The sequence below is a fragment of the Drosophila teissieri genome, chromosome 2R (genome assembly GCF_016746235.2).
Source record: "Drosophila teissieri strain GT53w chromosome 2R, Prin_Dtei_1.1, whole genome shotgun sequence".
Classification (NCBI taxonomy): Eukaryota; Metazoa; Arthropoda; class Insecta; order Diptera; family Drosophilidae; genus Drosophila; species Drosophila teissieri.
In genome coordinates, this window is record NC_053030.1 from 2,884,568 (window position 1) to 2,908,569 (window position 24,002).

The 24,002-nt window shown below is 44.0% G+C and overlaps 1 long non-coding RNA gene and 1 pseudogene across 1 annotated transcript; both read right to left on the bottom strand.

Moving 5' to 3' along the window:
* Window positions 1-6,097: 6,097 nt before the first annotated feature.
* Window positions 6,098-10,234, bottom strand: LOC122614391 (annotated as a pseudogene).
* An 11,643-nt stretch (window positions 10,235-21,877) lies between these two features.
* LOC122614647 lies at window positions 21,878-22,735 on the bottom strand. Its single transcript, XR_006325752.1, has 3 exons — window positions 22,512-22,735; window positions 22,359-22,427; window positions 21,878-22,284 (listed from the first exon to the last, which is right to left on the bottom strand). It is a non-coding gene; the product is annotated as an uncharacterized LOC122614647 (long non-coding RNA).
* Between the last annotated feature and the right edge of the window lie 1,267 nt (window positions 22,736-24,002).

Below are 24,002 nucleotides of genomic sequence, written 5' to 3' on the forward strand. Positions count from 1 at the left end.
GATATTTACATTAACGGCAAAGCACCGGTTCACTTGTTCTTTTATTTAATTGTTTTTCCGTTAGTATTTTCAATTCAGCACTTTGTGGGAAACCGGATGTAATTCTGTCCAGGGTATTGTGATGGTCTCTCCTCCGGGGGAGGTCGACAACCTCCACGGTGTTGAACACATTTGCTGTGTTGTCGGAGGCTTTAGACTCCTTGCCGCCCATCCTGAGAGTTTTGTGGAACTATGGTCTTCCATTAAAGTGTTTTCCTTGCTAGTCCTGGATTCTTCCAAGGTAGGTGCTGTTATTTTAAAGGTTGATAGTGTCCTTGCTCCTAGACATTTTTTTTCTCGACTGCAGTTATCCTTGAGTCTTTCCGGCTATAGACTGACGGATAATTGCCCGGGTATTTGACGTACGGATGATTCCCCGGGTATTGAATACGGGTGCTTTCCCCGGGTACTGACTGACTATTTTATCTGTGGGCCACGGTCTTTTTATACCGGCATAGAGCTTTTTCTGATCTATTGGTGTTCTATGCCAAGTGTTCCCACCTAGGAATCATATTTCTAACTTTCCCCTATTTTGGGAGTCAATACCCCTTCGGTGAAGTGTGCCCGGAACTGGTGTTGATTTTCCTTTCTTTCTGCAATCCATTGCGGCCGCTGACCGGGTTATCGGACGCTCGTTTATTGTTTACTTGCATCTTTGTCGCAATCCAACTGAGTCAACGCGATGATGGTAGCCCTTCCCCTGCTTTTAGATTCTGGTCTTGAATCTTCAAAGTCTTACGATCTCACGAAAAGGGTGTACGCAACCACCTGCAGAATTTTTCTATGGTGCGCACCATCTTAAGCCAACTTCTTGAAAGACGACCTGTAACCCAACGGAAGCAGCAGTTAAACTTACTCGCAAAAATGTGTTACGTCGGCGTATTAATGCCTGGGTAAGGACTAAGGCCGAGGGACGGGCATCCGATGTTCAAGCACTATGTTGCCAGCGTAAGTTCTTCGATTCGCGGGATCCCCACAAGCTGTAGCTTGATCGTAAAACGATCGAGCAATGTTTCGGCCACATTCCCTTCCCTTCATGCCTCCGCACGCTTGATGGATCGTCGCGAGCCGCGCAATACGATCCCCTTTGTCAAGGTTGTCCGTCAAACGTTATGTCATCGTTTTTGACCAACTCCGCTTCTCGCGTCAGCACTCCCTTTGGAAATGTTTACCTACTTATTTTGTTGTAGTTAACGTAATAGCATAATTTTATTGATTAATAAATTTGTGGGAGTATGAATAAGTAATCCTTTATTGACTAAATTATAAACTTAAGATCAGAGTACGTATGTTTTGCACGTAGCCGCTGCTGGTGAAAGAGAGAGAGTTCTCGAAAGCTATGAAAAAGCTAACTATCAAACAGTGTCATTCGCGGTGTTGGCTGTTTGCAAATCACCGACGGACGCAGGCACGGTGTGGAAGTTTAGTGGGTGGTCCCCACATTACTCCCCCCCAGAAGTCAGCACTGCCGATTGCTGGAACTGCTGGACCAGGAGGCTGATCACTGGCTCTTGAAGCGAGGCGGCAGCTGCACATGACGTCCACTTCGCGTTGTAGTCGATGTTGGCAGCGGGTCGCTGGTTGCTGAAGACTTCGCTATTTCGTCCTAGTCGATGCACGTCCTTCGTTTGCTTCTTTGTCGGGTAGGACTGCTGGCTTGAGTCGATCGATGCTGACTCTTAATCGTTTGCTTTTCAATGCTGCCTTTAGTGTACGATGAAAGCGCTTAATGATTCCGTTCGTCTGTGGGTGGTATGGTGTGATTCTGCTTAATTTTACGCCTAGGATGCGCGAAAGCTCTTTGAAGAGGCCCGACTCGAACTTGGTCGGGATAGGACGTTTGCCACAGTATTGGACGCACCTCTAATATGCTCGATTTTCGTGCAGAATTCGGCGATAAACAACAACTGTCTCGCTTGCGTGGTGATGTTTTCTCGTGATCCTGTCGAAACGCATAAATTAATGACGATTGAACTTGACGGCTTGGAAAATCGCTAGTAGCTCCCGCTCGTACGTACCGCTTTTGTGTTTCCGTCATGCGCTTAGAGTAGAAACTCAGGGGCTGTAGTTGTTTGTCGTTGACCTGGTGAAGCGCTGCTCCGACCGCGTAATTGCTGGCGTCAACATGGAGAGCAAAGGGGGGCGTTTGCTATTGGCGTTTGGTATCGGTCAGGAACAGTGATCGCGTTCAACCGACGATAGTCACCACAAGGTCTTCGTTCTTTTTTTTTCACCATATGTAATGGCGATGCCCAGCTGCTGCTGCTCAGTCGGCATATTCCCGCTTCGAGCATTCGTGCAAATTCGTTTTTGGCGGTAGCTAGAGTATCAGCATTCAGGCTGGCCCTCTTTCGCAATGTAGTGCTGCACTCGGGTATTATGCATGAGTTCCTCATCGAAAACAGGAGGCAGGGTCAGGGGTTTATATTGTAAAGTTATGTCATGGTACTCACATTCGGTGGCAACGGTCGAGGTGGGTGAGTACTGGACATGACGAAGTTCACAGACTGTAGACAGTGAGGTGGCTCCATCGATAATTTTGCGTCGCTTGATGTCGATGATGAGACCGTAGCGAGAGATGAAATCGGCGCCGATGATAGCTTTTGACACATTGGCCACTATGAACGTCCAGTTGAAACGTCTTCGGAGTCCAAGTGTTAGTGCTAGGGTTCTCGTCCCGTAGGTGCTAATTGGTGTGCCATTGGCTGCGTATAATTGATGCGTTGACGATGGTTTTAGGTGAGGGAATGCGTTGGGGGGCGGAACTGATATGTCCGCACCAGTGTCTATCAAATATTCTGTGTTCGAATTTCTGTCGAAATTCGCATGCTGCCTCTTGCGATGTGGCGGTTAGTTTCCCGCTGGCCACTTGCAAGACGATCTGCATTTCCTCGCATTTTCACCTAACCGATTGTGGTAGAAACAAAAGCGATCGTCACGGGACTTTGATCGACTGCTGCTATTTCCACGAGAGCCGGGTCTGTTGCTTCTGGTTTGACTACGGCTCTGATGGTCTGGGCGTCTTCCGAGCTCGGCTATCATCGCTCTCAACTTCGTCAATTGCTGCTCCACAGATCCGTGCCGTGCTGACGCGCTATGGGTTGTAATCGGAGCAGATGCGGCGACCGTCTTGATCGTAGGGTGCGCGTACTCCCAGGTCCTGTCCGCCACTATCGCGATATTGTCAAGATCGCTTTGCGCCATCGGGTAACCGCTCAAGCCACATGGCTTTCAGGGCGTCTTCTCCAATGCCGTCCCTGGCCAGTTCGTGCATGCGGCGCAGCAATGCAGACGGCTTGCTGTCTCCAGCTCCAAGCTCCAGCGACCGAAACAACTGTGCGAACTGGGACTGAGTTGAAGGCATGTGTTCGGCAATAATTTTAATGCTCGTCGCCTCCCGGCCTTATCGCGATCGATGGCGGCGGAGCGGATGAACTCGGTTAAAACGCAACGGGTTGCTGCAACGCAATAGGTACAAAATTTTGAGGTTGGAATGAACCTTGCGGTTGCCCAACTGGTTGGGTCTCCGGCTGCTGTTGCAGCGGTGTTTGAAGCGTCTGCTGCGGCCATTGAAGAGGCGCTTGTTGTGGGGGCACTGCTTGTGCCTGCTGGGGCGGTTGCTGCCTCGAGTGGGCGTATTCATCATCGCTGTCGTTAACCATATTTTGAGGTTATGTACCACCAAAGTGCCAGTTTTCAACCGAAGTCAATAAGTTCGCCGGAATGCTGCGATCTCCACACGATTTTCGCTTAAATCGTGTGGAGATCGCAGTAGATGAATAAGTAATCCCTTATTGACTAAATTATAAACTTAAGATCAGAGCACGTATGTTCTGCACGTGGCCGCTGCTGGTGAAAGAGAGAGTGCCCTCGAAAGCTATCGAAAAAGCTAACTATCGAAAAGTGTGTTGGCTGTTTGCCAATCACCGACGGACGCAGCACGGTGTGGAAGTTTAGTGGGTGGTCCCCACAAATTGTTAACTAGTGCCATTTGTAATACAAAAATTAAAGGCTAGCATACAAAGATTCAGATAAGTTGACTATAATTGTTTTTAGCGGGGAGTATCGAATTCATCACCAACAAAAATTGTTGGCTATTCACGACTACAAACGTCGCTCTGAGGGCTCATGTTTTTGCATAACATAAACAAGGCGGATACTCGCCGCTGAAAAGTTATTTTTATTTAAACAATATTGAAATATGAACATTTAATGTGTATTAATGAAATATTGTCTAAATATGTGTTTAGACATGATAAGTAGACAAACTATAAATATGTTCTATTTATGGGCTGTGTTGGGTCGAATGGAGGTTGCTGTCCTGGAATTTTGTGGTGTTGCTGAAAAGAAAAACACTCGAAAGGGCGAACACTTGACTTTTCTTAATTGCGCGGGCGCGACCGGGCGTATGTTTATTCGCTAGTAGTAGTTTAGACACTGGAGCCTATTCTAATTAGCGAGGCTCTCCCAAGCGCAGCGGAGACTCCTTGGAGACTCTGTGGTGAAGAGCGAGAGAGCGTGAGAGGGAGCGGAGAGCGGGTGACAGTCCAAACCCCGTAACTTGGACATTCCGCCCCCCTTGCATTCACTGGGGTTGCAACATAGCCATCCTACGGCAGGCTGCAGGCACCGGACACGATCCACCCAAAAACAGTTTTCTGGGCGACCGGCATTCCCTCGTCGAAGGTCAGGAATCCGGATTGGATGACCTTTGGATAAACATCTGCTCCCAAGACCATGGAGACGGTAGCAGGCCGATGGAACTGGTAATCAGCCAGCATGATGTCCCGGAACTTGGACACCACTGTGTCGCTCAATGCCCGGACAGGTGTTCGGATCCGCACACTGGGCTCGATCTTGAGCACGACCTCCAGCTTCGTTCCCGCGTCGACCCTGGAACGAATCGTCGTCGTGCAGATCTTCTCGTCGCCAACACTGGTCATCGGCAGCTTAAAGGCTGACGCCAACGAAGCGTCGATGCAGCTCATGGGGGTGCACGGATCGATGAGTGCTGCGGTCTCGAAGGTCTGCGTCCCGGTCTCCAACTTGACCAGCGCTGTCGGAAGGATGTTCACGCTGTGGCGTTGCAGTAGCGACGCGAGCGATGGGCCTGGCGTGGTCGATTCCGGGCGTCGTGGCGGTGAACTTCTAAGCTGAGTTGGCGGATTTTGCCGGCGGGAACGCTGGGACGAAGCTGCTTGCCGGGTTGGCACCGGTTGGAGACGCGAGCGCGCGACCGCGACGACGAGCTAACCTGCTCGTGCATGTGGAGCAGCGTTTGGTGGGATCGGTCGCACTTCTTGCAACGATCACCGCTCGTGAGCGAGGCAATTGGCGCAGTATTTGTTAATGAGGACTGCTCGCAGACGCTTTTCAGCGCTGAGCTGTAGGAACCTCGCGCACTTCCGAAGAGGATGGATACCGCGGCAGACTAGGCAACGGTAGGATTGAGTATCTCGGGTACGTCTGCTCTAAAAGTCACGAGCACTGCGTTCGTTTCGAACGCAGCCATGCTGCGGGTAGTTGAATGGCGAAAGGAGATCGAAAACGAAATGAAAAAGAATGGATGATTTGTGATAGTGAACTACAACTAAGGACGAGAGGCCCGCCTATTTATTGTGGAGGTTCGGAAGACTCCGTCGGCAAAAGCACCACTTTTGCCACTGGACGTTTAACAACTCCACGTGCAGTCCGGATATTTACTACACGGACGTTGCCATCGGCTCCTGGGAAGACAGATTCAATTCTGCCTAGCCGCCACTCATTAGAGGGTAAGTTGTCGTCCTTGATGACGACCATGTCATCGATGCGGAGATTTTTGGACGGGGCCTGCCATTTAGTGCGCTTGTGGAGTTCTTTGAGGTACTCTTCTTTCCATCGCACACGGAACTGCTGATGGAGAGCCTTCAAATGCTGCCACCGATTAAGAATGGATTTCGTTTCTCCCTTTACTTCGGTTTCCACCGTGGACATAAGGGGTCCCCCGACAAGGAAATGACCTGGCGTCAGAGCCAGCAAATCTGTCGGATCCTCAGACATAGGAGAGAGCGGCCTGGAGTTAAGGCACGCTTCTATTTTTGCCAAGAGCGTGGAGAGCTCTTCGAACGTGTACTTTCGTGTGGCAGTGCATTTGTAAAATAGCGTCTTAAAACTTTTTACGCCTGCTTCCCAAAGGCCTCCCATATGGGGTGCCCCCGGAGGAATAAATTGCCATTCCATCTCTTGATGACTATAGGCATTCGTCACCGACTCTTTTACGGCTTGAAGGAAATCCCGGGAAAGCAGAGTGGCAGCGCCAACAAAGGTTTTGCCATTGTCTGACTGGACTTGACATGGACACCCTCTTCTGGATACAAAACGAGCGAAAGCGGCAAGAAACTTTTTGGTCGTTAAGTCAGATGTAGGCTCTAAATGGATGGCCTTGGTGGAGAAACAAACAAAAACTAACACATACCCCTTTGTAATAAGACATGCTCTTCCCGTATAGTTCTTCATATCGATCGGACCGGCGTAATCCATGCCAGTATACGTGAATAGTCGGGAGAACGATGCTCTTTCTTTGGGCAGGACACCCATCAGTTGGCTTTGCAACCGCTTTTTGTGGATCACACATACTTTGCACGAATTTACTACTGCTTTCATCAGGTTCGTAATTCTCGGAATCCAGTATTTTGACCGGATGAGGCGCACCATTAACTGGTTACCAGCATGGAGAGTTATGCGGTGTGTGAAATTCGCAAGGAGGCGAGAAAGCAGGCAGTTATACGGAGGAATCACTATCTTTTGCGAGATGGACTTTCAAAGCACGCTTCTCCAGGTCGGTCACCGGAGCGTTGTCGACCTGAGTTGGCCATTGGTTGCGTGGATTTTGCAACCAAGTCGGCCCGTGCCACCATAACTGGCTATCGGCTAGATCTTGGAGGGAAACTCCTCTACTTGCCAGATCTGCTGCATTATGCTCAGATTGAACATGAGACCAATTCTCTGTTTTTGTGACCTGGGCGATCTTCGTCACCCTATTGGCTACAAATGTGGTCCACTGGCACGCTGGCTTGCTTAACCATGCAAGCACTATTGTGGAGTCCGTCCAGCAGTAAAGTTCGGAGTTGATCGTAGGCATCTGCGAAATGATGGCTGCAGCCATTTCGGAAAGCAATAACGCTCCGCACAGCTCCAGTATTGGGAGCGAAACCGTTTTGACTGCTGCTACCCGGGTTTTCGCGGTTAGGAGTTGCACCATAATGGTGCTGCCCACTTCTACGCGGACACTTCTATTTGCGATGCATCGCAAAAGCCATGATGCTCGACCTTGAAATCTAGATGAAACGAGAGCCAGCGTGGAATGCGAATCTGCTCTAAAACCGAATAACTTTGGAGAAAATTAAGCCATCGCTGAGAAAGCTCATTTGGAATGTTTTCGTCCCACCCAAGCTCCTGTAGCCAAATCTCCTGCAAATTTTAACTCGAACGATAAACGGCGCTAACCAGCCTGCAGGGTCGAACAATTTGGCAATTTGGGACAGGACTTGGCGTTTTGTAAAGGACGTTTCAATAGCCAACTCTGGCGGAACGAAGAAGAATTCGTCGGAGGTTGCCTTCCAGCGAATACCGAGGGTTTTGGCAGTGCTTTCTGCATCGATCTCGAGAAAATCAGTATTTAATAGATGGTTGCTCTGAATGGCCGCTAAAACTTTCTTTTGGTTGGAGGTCCATTTCCTCAATGGAAATCCGGCGGAATTCAGAGCGTCTCGGAGCTCTTGCACCTTGAGCTGAGCTTCTTCCGTGGAGTCCGCTCCGGCTAGAACATCATCCACATACATGAAATTTCGAATGATATTGCTAGCTTTTGGATGGCTGAGTTCTACGTCAGCTGCTAGCTGCTGCAGTACTCGGATGGCCAGGAATCTACCCAGATCTGCCGATACATTTTTCGATATCGGCGCTAAACACGGCGCCAGCATGAAGGATATCATTTAAACTGGTACCATTCGATGAAGGGCTGGAGGCATTGAATACTACACCGAGTTTAGTAAATACGTTCTCCGGTTTTAAGACGGCGTGATGTGGCATATAATAGGCGTTGCAATCATGGGTAGGAAGAACTTGTCGCATGTGCTTTAAGTCGAGATATTCCTGGATCACCGAATCGTATCTCGCTTTTAAAGCCTCATCTCTTTTTAGACGCTGCTCATTTCTTAAAAACTGAGCCAACGATAAAGACCTGGAATGCCCTAGCCCGGAACCGATATGTTCTGGGTCGCGAAAAGGCAGAGTAACGACATATTTGCCGCACTCGTTTCTCGTGGTCGTTTAAAGGAAATTCTTCTCGCACATGGAATCGGACTCTTTTACCAACTTTATTGGTATATCCTCCACCTCCCAAAATTTTGTGAGTAAGGAAAAGGAGGAAAAGGAGGAAATTCTGCTTTGTGCTGAGGCTGACAGTGGCCCAGTTAGTACCCAGCCGAGAATGGTCTCTTGCCCCAAGAGAGAGCCATAGATGTTGGTTTTTGCTCCACTCAGAAGCCCCGAAGTCAGAATGTCGGCTCCGATAAGGACATCTATTCGTGCGCTCTCATAGAATTTTGGATCCGCCAGTGGAAAATCGGAAAGATCCCGAAGGAAACTTTGCGGAATTGGGTAGGAAGGCAGATTTCCGGCTAGTTGAGGGAGGACATAGGCCGTTGTCTCCAACTGCAACGCGGGCCTAGTCGGAGATCGGATGGTGAAACTGCAGAGCTTCTTGGACTGAGCGGATACTGTTTGGTTTAAGCCTGAGACTTGGGCTTGAACCACCTAGAATGGCAATCTAATTAGATTGAACAGTCGCTTGGTTATGAATGTTGCCTCTGATCCGGAGTCGATCAGGGCGCGTGCCTTAAAGTTAGTGCCAAGATGGGAAATATTGATTACGGCAGTGCCAAGAAGGATAGCTCTGGAGCCCGTGGCGAAATAATTTTGAACACCGGCTTGCTAATTTGGAACGAAATTGGCCTGATTAGCAGAAATTGGCCTTGCAGGATTTGAAGGACTTGAATTGCTGGAAAAGGGGTTGTTTCGGTACAACAACGTGTGATGCCGGCCACGGCAAGTAAAACAATTGGGCGTGCTTTTGCACTCACGAAGCTGATGTCCCTTTGCAAAGCAGTTTAAGCATAACTGCTTTTCGATTTTGGAGACACTTTCGTCTCATAGGAATTTAGTTTTCTAGAGGGCCCACTTAAGTTCATCGCTTTGGAGATGGCCTCTAGGGTTCGATGACGTTCTGTGAGGAAGGTGTTCAGCTCTACCCATGTCGGGATGTCGGCTTTCTTATGGAGCGACTGCTCCCATAAGGAGAGAGTTATCTTCGGGAGCTTGGATGAACACATATATACCAGCAGGCAGTCCCAGTTCTCAGTGTTGATGCCTGACATTTCTAAGGCAGTCAAACAACTCTGAACAGTACTTTGCAGTACCTTCAAGGCCGCCCCAGATTCCTGTGGTATCGACTGCACATTAAACAGTATTTTCAACTGACTGTTTACCAACAATCGTTTATTTTCGAAACGCTCTGTTAGGTTTTCCTACGCAGAGCGGAAACCCTCGTTGGTGAGAAGCGAAATCGAAACGATGGCATGCGCGTCGCCACTTGTTTTGGCATTTAAATGGAATAACTTTTCAACCGGAGTCAGCCGTGGATTATTGATATAAATGGCTGTAAAAGATCCCGGAAAGTCAGCCAGCGAAGATAGTCGACTGCGAAAACTTCTGTATCGCATTTAGGCAACCGTCAGCCAGAAGAAATGTAGGCCTGGGGCGCAGCGTTCGCGGCTGGGATGGACTGAGACGTGCCCTGCTCGATTTTATCAACGAGCTGGGCAACACACCTTTCATAGACTGAATAGCAATAACTGTATTTAGCCCTGAGAATAGGCATGTTGCCTGCTGCCGCTTCACCTGCTGACACAAGGCACTCTGAGCAGATGTCGAATTCCTTTTCAACCTTGTCCCATAGGGTTCGGACTTGGTCGCGACGGACGCTAAGCATCGTGTGCTGTACTGTGGCTTTGGATGGAGTAGCACAGTCGTCGGAAATCTGCGCAGGCGTTTTCACCGAAATGCTTGAAATTCTTGGACTCTTGGGCCCTTGTGGTGAAAAAATAGACCTGGGTTTGTCAGCGGACCATTTCTTCTTATCGGCCCCGATGGGCATAATCGAAGAAATGCGAAATGGAAAGTGTGGACAGATTCCTTAGACTGCACTTAATAAATTTAAGCTTGCCGCCGTGAACGGTATAAAGCAGCGGAAAAAGACCGTATAGGATGTAACGGGTGAGAAAATGGTGTAAAATTTACGAAGTGGAAACGGCGTAGTTTCGACTAATTGGACAGCTGACTCGGAGTGAACAGCGAATTGTATAAATGACTGGTGATGTATGGTAATTAGGTCCACCTGATTTACGGTTGGAACACTTGGAAAGTGGAACACGGTGAAAAAAATGTTTATTAGAACGTAGAAAATTTTATTTTTTTGTTTACAACTGGAAACGGAGAAATTGGAATGGTGGAATTGGAATCTTTTCTCCGCGTTGTAAGTACTTCTAAAAACAAACACAATTTAATATCCAAGCAATACAGGAAAAAATATTTGTCGGGTGAACGACTTATATTTGGCGGTCGTATTATTTATTTATGGATTAAAAAATTATTGTCTTGTAGTTTTTAAACTTTTTTTTGAAAATTTTGAAAAATAATTAAATAAATATAAAAAATGTATTTGTTAAAAAAAAAAAAAAAACACTTTTAATTTATTGCTCGGAAATTGATTTGGAAATTTATGGAAAAAATTGATGGAAAACAAAACGCCTTTTCCGCGTCGGCACTTGGAAAAAATTTTATTTGTGGTTTGGATTTGCCGACGGGAAAAAATGTACACTGTGATATTTGTATGTGGATGTAATATATGCAATGTATATATGATATATGTGGATGTAATATATGGAACTGGCGGGGAAAAGTTTTATTAATATTTTTTTTTGAATGGGCAGAGGGGGTGTGTTGTATATTTTGTTATTGTATTCTTCGATAGCAAATTGTATTAATTGGACTGCGGAGTTAAAGAAAAAATGTGTTGCGAAAAGAATTTGGCTTGCGTTGGACACAGTGAAACGAGAACTGAATTTTTGACACTTTTGGCAGGCTTTGGACTTAGAAAGTTTCACTGAACCTGGCACAAATTATTTTCACTTTTTCACATTTGGAATTTTGCACTTTTCGGACGATGAATATTTAAATATATTCGGAAATTTGGACTTATAAATTTTCACGAATGAGGGTGAAAGGAGAACGTTGGGAAATATGGCGGCGCCCGTAGGAATGAATAAGTACTTTTCTTTAATCGCCTTTTGTCGGAGAAATCCGTTAGATTTGACAATAAATCTTACAGCAAATTGAACGAAATTGGATTTTCGAACCTTTTGCTGCAGACCGGCAATAATATTACTTGTAATTTGTTCGCTGGTGGACAAACTTGAAAATCCAGGTGATCTGGCTCGAGTGGATCAAAATGTTGGGTCGAATTGGGGTTGCTGTCCTTGAATTTTGTGGTGTTGCTGAAAAGAAAAACACTCGAAAGGGCGAACACGACTTTTCTTAATTGCGCGGGCGCGACCGGGCGTATGTTTATTCGCTAGTAGTAGTTTTGACACAGGAGCCTATTCTAATTAGCGAGGCTCTCCCAAGCGCAGCGGAGACTCCTTGGAGACTCTGTGGTGAAGAGCAGGAGAGCGTGAGAGGGAGCGGAGAGCGGGTGACAGTCCAAACCCCGTAACTTGGACAGGCTGCAATAAACACGTAACTGGACAGCATAAGTGGCAACTACAGATAAGTACGATTGCAGCGACCTATTGCCGAAGTGTCAAGAGATATGACCACGCGGGAGGTGATTAGCGCGGTCATAGGCCTCAAACATAGATTTAAAGATAAAACTCAGCTGCATTTACAAACTCAGACTGCGGCGTCTTACAAGCGCTGCATTATATAATTAGATGATAAGAATCATGTAAGAATGAATAAAAGGCGAAGCCCTCGCAGTAGCGAGTCAGTTAGATTCAAACACCCGAATTAAACTCATTAAATGTACGCACAAGTTTATAGTGTGATCATTTTGGTCCTTCGAGAAATTCTGTTGTTTTCCCCCACCAGTGGTAAGAAACACAGAATAAAAGACCACGCCTTAAAGTACTAGGACTATAAGGCGAAACATTGTGTTCTTGCTTTTCCTTGGCTGATCAATCAGCAGTGAGTCGAGGCACAGCTAGGTCAACTGGGCGACCAATCAAAAAATCCTCCAACGGATCACACCAAAGAATAGATGCACAACACTGGCCCACTCAAAAGGAATCGGAAATTGTTGTGGTATCCACATAGATAAAACCCGAATATCTGCAAAATCATCTTTTATCGAAGTAAGCTGAGAGGAAAATCGCAAAAGCCGTCACATCTTACGGTGGAGGAATTAAAGCTAGCGAAGATTGCCGTGGTAAAGATACAACAACAGCTGGATTTTGGACACGAAGTCAGACTACTCAAAAACAAAAGACCATTAGACTCAAAAAGTAAGTTACAGGCGCTAAATCCGTTTTTGGATAGTGATGGCATATTTCGAGTTGGTGGACGACTACAAAACGCAATGATACCCTATAATGTAAAACATCCAATTATACTGGATAAGTCACATTTGACTTGGTTAATGGCAAAGGATGCTCATAAAGAAACTCTGCATGGCGGAATTAACATTATGAGAACATATATTCAGAGGGAGTTCTGGATATTTGGCATACAAAGTTCCTTAAAAAAATACGATACGATACAAGCAAGAGATATCCAGTCAACTGATGGGAAATTTACCAGTTTATCGAGTAACGGCTGATTACTCGTTTTAAAATACTGGAATCGACTACGCCGGACCGTTCCAGATTCGCTGCTCAAAGGGAAGAGGTCAAAAAACGTATAAAGGATACATTTGTGTATTTGTTTGTATGGCAACAAAAGCGATACATCTGGAAGCCCCCACATGGGAGGTTTATTGGAAGCCGGTGTAAAATCAGTGAAGCATCACCTTAAACGAGTTATTGGTGAAAACAGCTTTACATATGAAGAATTTGCATCGCTGCTATGTCAAATCGAAGCAGTGCTAAACACGCGACCATTAGTCACTATAAGGATCGAAAACGATGGTGAGGACATATTAACGCCGGGTCATTTTCTGGTGGGAAGACCTCTAATTGGAGCTCCTGAACATTTTGACGAAAGTCAGACAATCAGCTCTTTGGATAGATGGAAGCTTATTCAACGCATCAGAGGTGATTTTTGGAAGAAATGGAACGAGGAGTATCTGGTGTCATTGCAACAGCGAACCAAATGGCGCCAAGAAAAGCCAAATCTGAAGGAGGGACAGCTGGTTCTTATAAAACATGAGAACACTCACCCTGCAAGATGGCAGATGGGAAGAATCATTAGTACGACTAAAGGACAAGATTTTTTTTTTTTTTTTGCTTTTTTTTATTATTTATTGAATCTTCCCTTTGTGTTAAAAGACTAACAATAAGTGTTCAAATCTTAATCTAACTTAATTAACTTTCACTTAGTGATAGTTTTTTCATTAATGCCCTAATAAGTTTATTGCTGGGCTGGGAGGTCGTTGCGGTGCAGCCGGCTTTGACTGCATACTCGGATTAGTTTTCTTGCGAGGGGATTTGTATGGGTGGTCAGCTTTTCGTTATACTTCGTTTTTTTCTCAGCTATTACTTCGATTACTAATTTGATTTTTAGGTCTCTGTGTATGTTTTCGTTCCGAAGGTACCACGGCGCTCCAGTGATAATTCTCAGAATTCTTGACTGTGCTCGCTGAATAATGTCTATGTTACTTCTGGATGCGTTGCCCCACAGCTCGGAGCCATAAGTCCAGATAGGTTTTAAGACGGAGTTGTATAGAAGAGCCTTGAACTCCAGACTAAGTGGAGAGCGAGCATTTATGAGCCAGTGGAGGTTCCTTGCTTTAAGTTTAAGATGTGTCGATTTGGCTTCTATATGTTTGCGCCAAGTGAGCCGCCTGTCCAGATGAACACCCAGATATGTTACCTCGTCGGCTTGTGGAATGCATATGTTATTCAAGACCAGTGGTGGGCATGTTTGTTTGTTTAAGGTAAAGGTAACCTGCTTGCATTTTTGAACATTTATTGAAATTCTCCAGTCGGCAAGCCATCGTTCTACAGATGTTAAGTGTCGGGATAGGAGTGCCGTGGCTTTTATTGGGCATTTGGAGCGACTGAGTATCGCGGTATCATCAGCGAACGTGGAGGTTGTTAGATTGTAGTCTATGGGGAAATCCGCCGTATACAGGGTGTATAAGATTGGACCCAGTACACTGCCTTGCGGCACTCCAGCTTCGATTGCGCAATCGCGTGAAGTGCTTGTATCGCATCTTATTGCAAACACTCTGTTATATAGGTATGACTTCAGTAGCTTATGTGTGTTTTGGGGCAACAGCTTGATTATTTTAAACAAAAGTCCATCGAGCCACACTCTGTCAAATGCCTGCGCGACGTCTAGAAAAATGGCTGTGCAGTATTCTCGATGTTCAAAAGCAGTACGAATTTCTGACGTGATTCGATTGACCTGTTCGATGGTTCCATGTTTTTCTCTAAAGCCAAATTGATGTGTTGGAAGTGTGTTGTTTATTCTAAGATGAGGGCTAATCCGAAGGAGTAGCATTTTTTCAAACAGCTTTGAAAGACATGTTAGTAAGCTTATCGGTCTATATGATGATGGCTGCGTTTTATCTTTTCCTGGCTTTGGAATCATTACTATGGTCGACTTTTTCCATTTTTGAGGGAAGTATCCAAGCTTGGCGATTGCGTTGAACAACAGGCAGATGTGAAGAATAGCACACTTTGGGAGTTCAATGAGCATTCTTGGAGTTATTAGGTCGTAGCCAGGCGATTTTCTTGGGTTCAGTTGCTCTTTGATAACCTTTGCTAGTTCACATGGTCGGAATTCAATGGGTTCTTGAGGATCTAGATTGGCTGCTATTAAAGGAGGGAGAATAAATGTGTTGGTAGAGGGATTTGGTCGGAATACATTTTGTAAATGGTCAGCGAAAGCACTGGCTCTTTCTTCATCACTTCGAAACCAGGTGCCAGAGGGACTTCGTAGTGGCATAATTGGCGCTATTGGAGTCTTTAGGTTTCTGTGAGCTCTCCAAAGAGGGTACTTAGTGCTGGTGGGAGAGAGTTGCTCGATATATGAACGTTGGCTGTTTTTTTCCTCTTGTTTGAGAGCATTGGTAAGCCTGCGTGTGGCTATCTTAAGCATGTGCTTTGTAATTGGTGATCTATTAGACTGCCAATCCCTTCGTAGGCGTCGTTTATCTAATACCAGCCGCTCGATTTCGCGATTAGTTTTGATGTAGTTTGGTTTTGCATACGTCACTGGCGGGGTTGATGCCTTTGCAGCCGAAACTAAAATGTTTCCATGAGTTTCCGTTGACTTGTCTATATCCTCCTTTGTAGATAATGCCGTCGTTAGTTCTATGTGTGAACAGACATACTTTTTATACCTTGGCCAGTTTGTTCTAAAATTTGTGAGTCTATACGGTGGGTCGACGATGTGGGGGCGAGTTAGCATATTTAGAAAAACAGGTGAATGATCTGATGATAAATCTGCTAGTGCTTCGGCGGTGACCATGTTGCGGGGGACATGTTTGGTAATTGCAAAATCGATCAGGTCTGGGATTTTTCTTGGGTCTGCTGGCCAGTATGTAGGCTTACCCGGGGATACATAGTCTAGCTTGTTTTCTGGCTTCGTAAGCGCATTGTACAATTGCTTACCCTTTGGCGTCACAAGTCGAGATCCCCAATGGGTGTGCTTGGCGTTATAGTCACCCGCTGCGATGAACCTGTCACCTAGTGTGTTAAAGAATTCCATGAATTGATCCTCAGAGATTGGAAAGCGCGGTGGGCAGTAGACTGCGGCTAGAGTCGTTGAACCATTGTTGAGTTGTAAGGCTATGGACGTAGATTGTAAGTAGTTTTTGTCAAAATTGTTTAAGTGGTGGTGTTTTATGCGATTTCTGATGAGTATTCCAGTGCCTCCATGAGCTTTACCATCTGGATGATTTGTACCATAGAACAAGTATCCTGGTATATGAAAATTGTTTTTATTTGTGAGGTGCGTTTCTGATAGTAGCATTACGTCGATGTTTTTTTCGTAAATGAACTGTGTGAGCTCTTGTGTATGCCGTGAAACGCCATTTGCGTTCCACAGAGATATTCGTAGGGAAGCCATTATGGGGATTTTGAAGATACAAGAAGTTGAATCAGGATATTTTGGTTTTTCATGAGCTCTTGCATAGTATTTTGCATGAACGTCATAAAGTCTTTCATGCTTTGCTGTAGGGATAGCATCATAGCTTCGATGCCACTTTGTTGTGTTTGTTGGATGTTTGTCGGTGTATGTTCGGAATGAGCAGTTCTTGTCGGTGGGGCGGGCACTTCTAGTCCGGATTTTAGGGCGCTAGCGAAAGAAATTGTTGGAGTAGTGCTTGGGACAGTTAGGGGTGGTTGAAAAATCGGTTGCGGAGAGTAGAAATTGACTTTGTTGTATGTATGTGCTGTGGCAATACGTTTGTTTAGGCGGCTCTTCAATTCTTTGTACACCACACAGCCTCTGTAGTTTGCAGTATGTTTTTCCCCGCAGTTACTGCATTTCTTCACAGACTTATCGTCCTTGTTTTTGGGGCAGTTTGCGGTAGTATGAGGTTCGCTACAGACAACACATACGGACTTAAGGGTGCAGTATGCCTTGGTGTGGCCGTATTCTTGGCAATTAGTACATTGAACTGGATTGATACGTTTGTGCGGCTCCTCCACGGTGATCCTCCGATGTAGCAAGTACTGTAAATTGTATATTGGGTGCACTTCGTTTTTCTTTAGTGCCTGGAGCTCTGGTTCGAGTTCTATTTTGAATAGTGGCTGCGGAACTTTGTCTTTGTTTAAGATATTAATAGCTGTCTTTGCAGAAAAGTTTTTGGCCTTCAGAGCCTCAATTATCTCAGCTGGTGTCACTGTTGCTTCAATGCCCTTAAGTACTACCTGTAGCCCTTTGCAACTTTTTAATTGGTATGTGTAGTAGTTTTTACCAGCATCATTTAGGTATTTAGTCACTATACGGTGGTCTGCTTCTGTTTGGATCTGTAGTTTTATTTCATGAATATTTCCTTTTTTAAGTGGGATAATGTGGAATTTGCTGTCACCAATCAAAGCAACGAGTTTATTTACAAGTGCATTTGTACTTTGTTCTCGTATGAAAATTGGTGGAGGCCTGGTCTTTTTTGGTTCCCCTACCGTTTTTTCGTTGGGTTGTTCGGTCGCAGAATCAGCCAAGATAGCATATCGGTTTGAATTATTTACTGCAGAGTTTTCATTGCCGTTGTTGGTTCGATTGATTTTGGGTTGATTACCTGCCTTATTGTTTTGAGGGCTGAGCTTTCTCTTGATTTGGATGTAGCGATCCATGCCAGTCTGCACAGTCGAAATCGACTTCTGCTTTTGTTTTGATTCTTCTTTGCGTGCATTATTGTTGTTGCAAACGGTCAGTGCTGCTGAATTATTTACAGCTGGCACAGCGATAATTAGTTGGGCCGCTGACGAAGTTGTTGTTGTGGTAGCAGTGACAGTTGCCAGTGAGGTCACTGCACTCGTTATTGCAGTGTTACAGTTACCCGGGACGGTCGTTTGGCGCTGCGAGAGGAGCGGGGTAGGAGAGGCGGTCTCTTCGCTCCACGACTTGTGAGCCGAAGCAGGCAGAGAGGGAGAGCAAGAACGCGGTCTGTCGTTCCCTGAGGGCAAAAGTTTCGAGTTAGTTGAAGGTGAGGGTGCTCGATCACCGATTTGCGGTGAGACGAAAGAAAAGTATGCATTGTTGCGTTGTAAAGAGAGCCGGCGCTCGTCTTGTTCACATTGTCGCTGAGAACGTATGTCGTTTTGATTCATTGTTCTAAGTCCACATATAACAATTACCAGAACAATATGGAATAATTATTTATTTTAGTAAATAATTACTATAGACAATAATTGTTAGTTGTGCAAACTGCACTTTACACTTTGTGTTTAACTTTCACTATACTGTTGTAGTTTTTAGGACTTGCTATTCGTAGCTTGAAAGAAACACGTCTGCACTCGCCGACGTTCGATTCCAAAAAAAAAAAAAAAAAAAAAAGGACAAGATGATAAACTCCGTGTAGTTACGGTTAAAACAAACGATGGGGAAGTAAAAAGATCGCTTAACAAGATCTGTCAACTTCCTGTTAGCGAAGCAAAACCAGCTGGAGCTGCAACGCCATCTATAACGGAGTCAATGCAGCTACGCAAGGACAATAAGCTTAGGCAGCGAGTTCTAAAAGACAAAAGGAATGGCAATAGAAGCATAGCTACTGTGCTATGCTGTTCATTGATATTGCAAGCTACAACTGCGACAGAAAATTCGGAACCTCGAAAATAGGCCAAAGAACTTGGGAAAATTTACGACATCGAAGCAAAAGCTGCAGTTATGGTGAACCAAATTGGTAAAATTGAAGTCGCTACATCCAGTTGGCAATTATTGTTTTATTATGACATGCAAGCCTATTTTGATGTCATAAAACAATCAGAGGACTTCCTGGAAGAATCCCGCTTGGTTTGCGAAAAAAGGACTACTGCGATTCCTTCGGCACGACAATACGGACAAAAATTGACAACATCAAAGAAAAAGACAAAATACTACGGAACCGTACCAACCGAAAGAAAAGGTTTATACTGTTCTTTGATATCGGAAATGAAATTAGAATAATTCAGAAAAATTCAGTTATACAATTACCACTGATCTATAAACTGATGAAGGCACAAGCTATGTTGAATGATAATGTCCTATTTATTGAAGCAAAATTGCCGATATAAAACAATAAGGAAACGGATCTCTTTGAAGTAATCCCAATACCACTGTGGACAAACGGAACAAAGCTTATTCCGAAATTAAATTCTAAATATTTTGCGTTCAATACAGACATAAACACATATCACCTAATGTCTGAAATGGAAATTAACCAATGCAGACAAGAGGATTCGACAACATGGCTTTGCGAAAGTAATTGGGCATGGAAAAACGCGGATGATCACTCTTGCGAAATATCTCCATTGAAACCAAGCAAGGCACCCTCATGCGAAATGATGGAATTCCAAGGCAATTCGTTCATCAAAGAGATAAGTGGATCCAACCGTTGGCTATTTAGACTGTTTCGAAATACAACAGCTAATATAAGATGCAACCAACAGTATCAAGTTATAAGACTGCCCAATCAAGGCATTATACAACTACTTGCAGGATGCACAGCAATATTAGGGGATACAAAAATAATAACTCCTTAAAAAGTAATTTCGGCAGCGTCTGAAATGTCTATCTTCCCCAGTTTACGAATTATAGATGACAAGGAGACATGGAACGTGGTCCCGCTGAAGCACTTGATTATCAACAACACTAATGAACTGCAAAATCTTTAAATGCGCATCCAGACTCTGAAAAACAAGAGAGAAAGCTATAGTCGAGTTTCCCGACTATCTGATACCCGTTACTCAGCTATTGGAAGTGCGCAGGAGAGTCTTCAACACTGACGGTTTTTGCCGGTTTGTGGGCGTTAGAGCGGGCGTGGCAAAAAGTTTTTTGGCGAATCGATAGAAATTTACAAGGCTAATACAAAAATGAAAAAATATCGAAACATTTTTCAAAAGTGTGGGCGTGGCAGCTTTGGGCGGTTTGTGGGCGTTAGAGTGGGTGTGGCAACATGAATCGATAAACTTGCGCTGCGTCTATGTCTCTGGAGTCTGTATGCTTAATCTTAACTTTCTAGTTTTTGTAGTTCCTGAGATCTCAGAGTTCATACGGACGGACAGACGAACATGGCCAGATCGACTCGGCTATTGATCCTGATCAAGAATATATATACTTTATATGGTCGGAAACGCTTCCTTCTGCTTGTTACATACTTTTCCACGAATCTAGTATACCCTTTTACTCTACGAGTAACGGGTATAAATATACGTATATTTACTAATCGTATGAAAATAAAATTGGCACGAGAGTATATGTATATAGTCGGCCACCATCCGACTCTCAGATTACCTAAATTGTTAGGAATGTCACTGCTGTTACTTTGTCTTTGCTGATATCCACATAAAAAAATGCACCGGTTCACTTATTCCTTGTTTATTTGTTTTGCCGGCTTTTATCTTATGTTCGGTAGTAGGCAAGTGCGTTTTAATTGACGGATTGTTTTGATCGCTACACTGCTCACTGGTTGTGGGATACTGGATACGATTCTTTCTAGGATATGGTGATGGTCGCGCTGTACTGATCTTTTGTAAATTTTTACTAGCTTCAATAGGGCCAGCAATATAAATAGGACGGCGATGAACTCCAGGGTATGCTGCATTACTAATATCTCCTCTTTGTGGTCGACGACTTCCACGGTGTTGATCACTATGGCGGTGTTGTCGGAGACTTAGACTCCTTGCAGCCCATCTTGAGATCTCTATAGAATTGTAGTTTTTCTTCAAGCGTGTTCCTTGTATTGGTCCTGGATCCTTGGACCCTGGATCCTTCCAGACTACGTATTGTTTTCCTGGGGGTTGATGGAGTGCTCGCTCCTCTCAGCACTTTTCCTTTCACCGTAGTTATTAGCGTTTTAAGGCAGTCTTTACTTAAATCGTGAAAAAAAGGCTCAAAAAAAAAGGATTTTCGGGAATTGAATCCCGACTACTGATTCTCGAGTATTGGCTTTCGGGTAGTCAGTTCGAGTCTTCCCGGATATTCACTTTCGGGTATTCACTTCGAGTCTTCCCGGGTATTGACTACTTTATCGGTGGGCCACGGTCTTTTTATATCGGCTTAGAGCTTTTCTGAGCTACTCCGGGTATCGGTCTTCTAGTCTGACGCAACGCGATGATAGTACCCCTTCCCCTGCTTTAGATTCTGGTTGTGAATCTTCAAAGTCTTATGATCTTACAAAAAGGGTGTACGCAACAAATGTCGTAAAACTCTAATCGAAAACTTATATTTGTTTTTGCTTAAAAGAGCGGTGGACCAAATTCTTTAAATAATCGATTTGTGAACAGATTTATCATACCTCCGTTCTCTCCGCGAGTGAGTCTATTTTGATTTGTGCACGATTCAAATAAGAAGTATACTAGATTTGTTGAGAAGTATGTAACAGGTAATGTAAGCTTTTCCGACCCAAAAAGTAAACATACTTCTGATCAGAATTAATAGCAGAGTCGATCTGGCTATGTCCGACTCTCTTCTGTTCATATGAACTCCTCGATCCCAGAGCTTAGAGCTAGAAAGTTGAAATTAAGTATGCAGATCCCAGAAAGTTAGACGCAGCGCATTTGTTGCTACGTCCACTCTCACGCCCACAAACCGTCCAAAACTGTCACTCTTAACAAATTTATTCATATTTTTGAATGTTTCTTAATAGTATTGTAAATTTTTATCGATTTACCAAAAACATTTTGCCACTCCCACACTTTTTAAAATGGTGTTGACATATTTTCATTTTATTGTTTGTCTTTCCAATTTCTATCGATATGCTAAACAAAATATTGGCAACGCCTACCGTAACGCCCACAAATCGTCCAAAACTGCCACGCCCACACTTTTGAAAAAGGTTTTGATAGTTTTTCATTAGTCTTTTGGCTTATCTTTTATGCCTAATACCATGTGGTTTACACTATTATAAAAATGTATTTATTGGTCGTAAGAAAAAGAAAACGAGAATATATGTATATATAAAATATATAAAGAAAATGCAGGAACTATGTTCTCGACGCGTTGGATCCTGGATGTTACTAGACATGCTAATGGAATTATACATACACTAGTGGGCCCTATGCGCTTCGCCGCATGCAGTCTTAAAATTCATGCATTGACCTGATCCGCTAACGTTGCACGTGGAATGACGGGCAATGTTTGTCGGAAATCTCCTGACAAAAATATTAGTGCACCACCAAAAATTTGTTGATTGCGACGTAGATCTTGCATTGTTCTGTTTAATGCTTCCAGATATTTTTTATGGGTCATTGTACATTAATCCAATAGAATAAATGATGCATGCTGCAAAACTTTTGCCTTTGCAGAATTTCTTGATATGTTGCATGTGGGATTGTCAATCGCCTATACGTTCAAAAATAATATAGTAATTAGCACTAATGTATTTTAAATAGATCAATCAATGAATACAAACAAACCTGCACACTTAACGGCAGTTTATTGCTGAGTGTGCTGTTCGTCCACCATCCAATAAAGTAGCGCAATTCCTGACAAAGCAAGTGCAAATACAATTTTTTGTTGTGACCGAATGGCTGCCAAAATCAATGATACCACAAATGTTTTACCCGTACCTCCTGTTGCATCCAAAAAATACAATCCACCAACATCATTTTGTACTGCTTGCATAAAGTTATCGTAAACATGTTTTTGTTGGTCGTTCAATTTGGGTAAATTCCAATTCACAAATGTTTGCAATTTATTGATATTGTACTGTTGTTCACTTTGCAATTCTCGATCAAACAAATCATGCATTGGACGATTCGGTGAAGGCATACCTAATTGACCTGTGATGACGCATTCGATTTAAAAAGTCTTCGGCCATTAAACCTTTATATTTATTCCACAAATCAAGTGGATTCGATGGAAAGCATGTCCATAATATTATGGCATATAGCATACGTATTTGATGTGGAGAAGAAGAAATCGATGCATCGTTAAGTGTCAAATCCCAATGTAAATGACCATTAACTGTTCGCAAATGTTGAAATGAGCGTGGTCCTACAACGTTTACCAACAACAGTCGCAAATAAAAGCACTCTGCGTTGTTTGGATGAACTGTGTACAACCTTTGTCTAAACATGTGTTTAGACATGATAAGTAGACAAACTATAAATATGTTCTATGTAAGGGCTGCAATAAACATGTCACGGGACAGCATAAGTGGCAACTACAGATAAGTACGATTGCAGTGGTCTACTGTCGAAGTGTCAAGAGATATGACCACGCGTGAGGTGATTAGCGCGGTCATAGGCCACAAACATAGATTTAAGATAATACTCAGCTGCATTGACCAACGCAGACTGCAGCGTCTTACAAGCGCTGCATTATATAATTAGATGATAGGAACCTATGTAAGAATGAATATAAGGCGATGCCCTCGCAGTAGCGAGTTTATAGTGTGAAAAACCTTCCCATAGTATCTTCATATAAAACGCCTGGATGACCATCAACTGGGGCTCCTCTTTTACGTCGTTGCCATTTTTTTGCAGTCCAAATGAAATAGTGTGGTACGTCCGAATACAGCAATGTTCCTGCAAATTCATCACTTTCACACAATTGGAAGAATGCAGTTAATGTTGTTGCTGGTGGCTGTGCCGCTCTCTGCTCCACATTTGAATTAGTAAAATAAACACGTTGTCCACTTTCCAAATGAACAGCCAAATGAACCACAGCAGGATATCGCTCATGCATTGGAAATGAATAAATTCTCCAAAGAGCTTCATTAGTGCTAATGTAACGTCCCATTTGATATTGTGAAATTTCATCATACCTTTTGTCACCAGTTACTCCAAAAACAGCCATGTCGCTTCCCTTGTTGACATATCCATCTTTTAATTGATGAAGAAGAAGGAGGATGAGGATAAGGAAGTCGAAGAAGGTGGAAGTGGTGAGTTTAACCTCAAGTGCACGATACACATAATTAACAAAGTTCAACTTACCACCAAAGAAATGCCTGCTGTTACAATTTATTTATGAACCAAATAAAGTTTGTCTCATGAATTAAATAAAACGAAATGAGCAAAGAAGAATGACATCCTATGTTTTAGAAATGGTGCAGCATG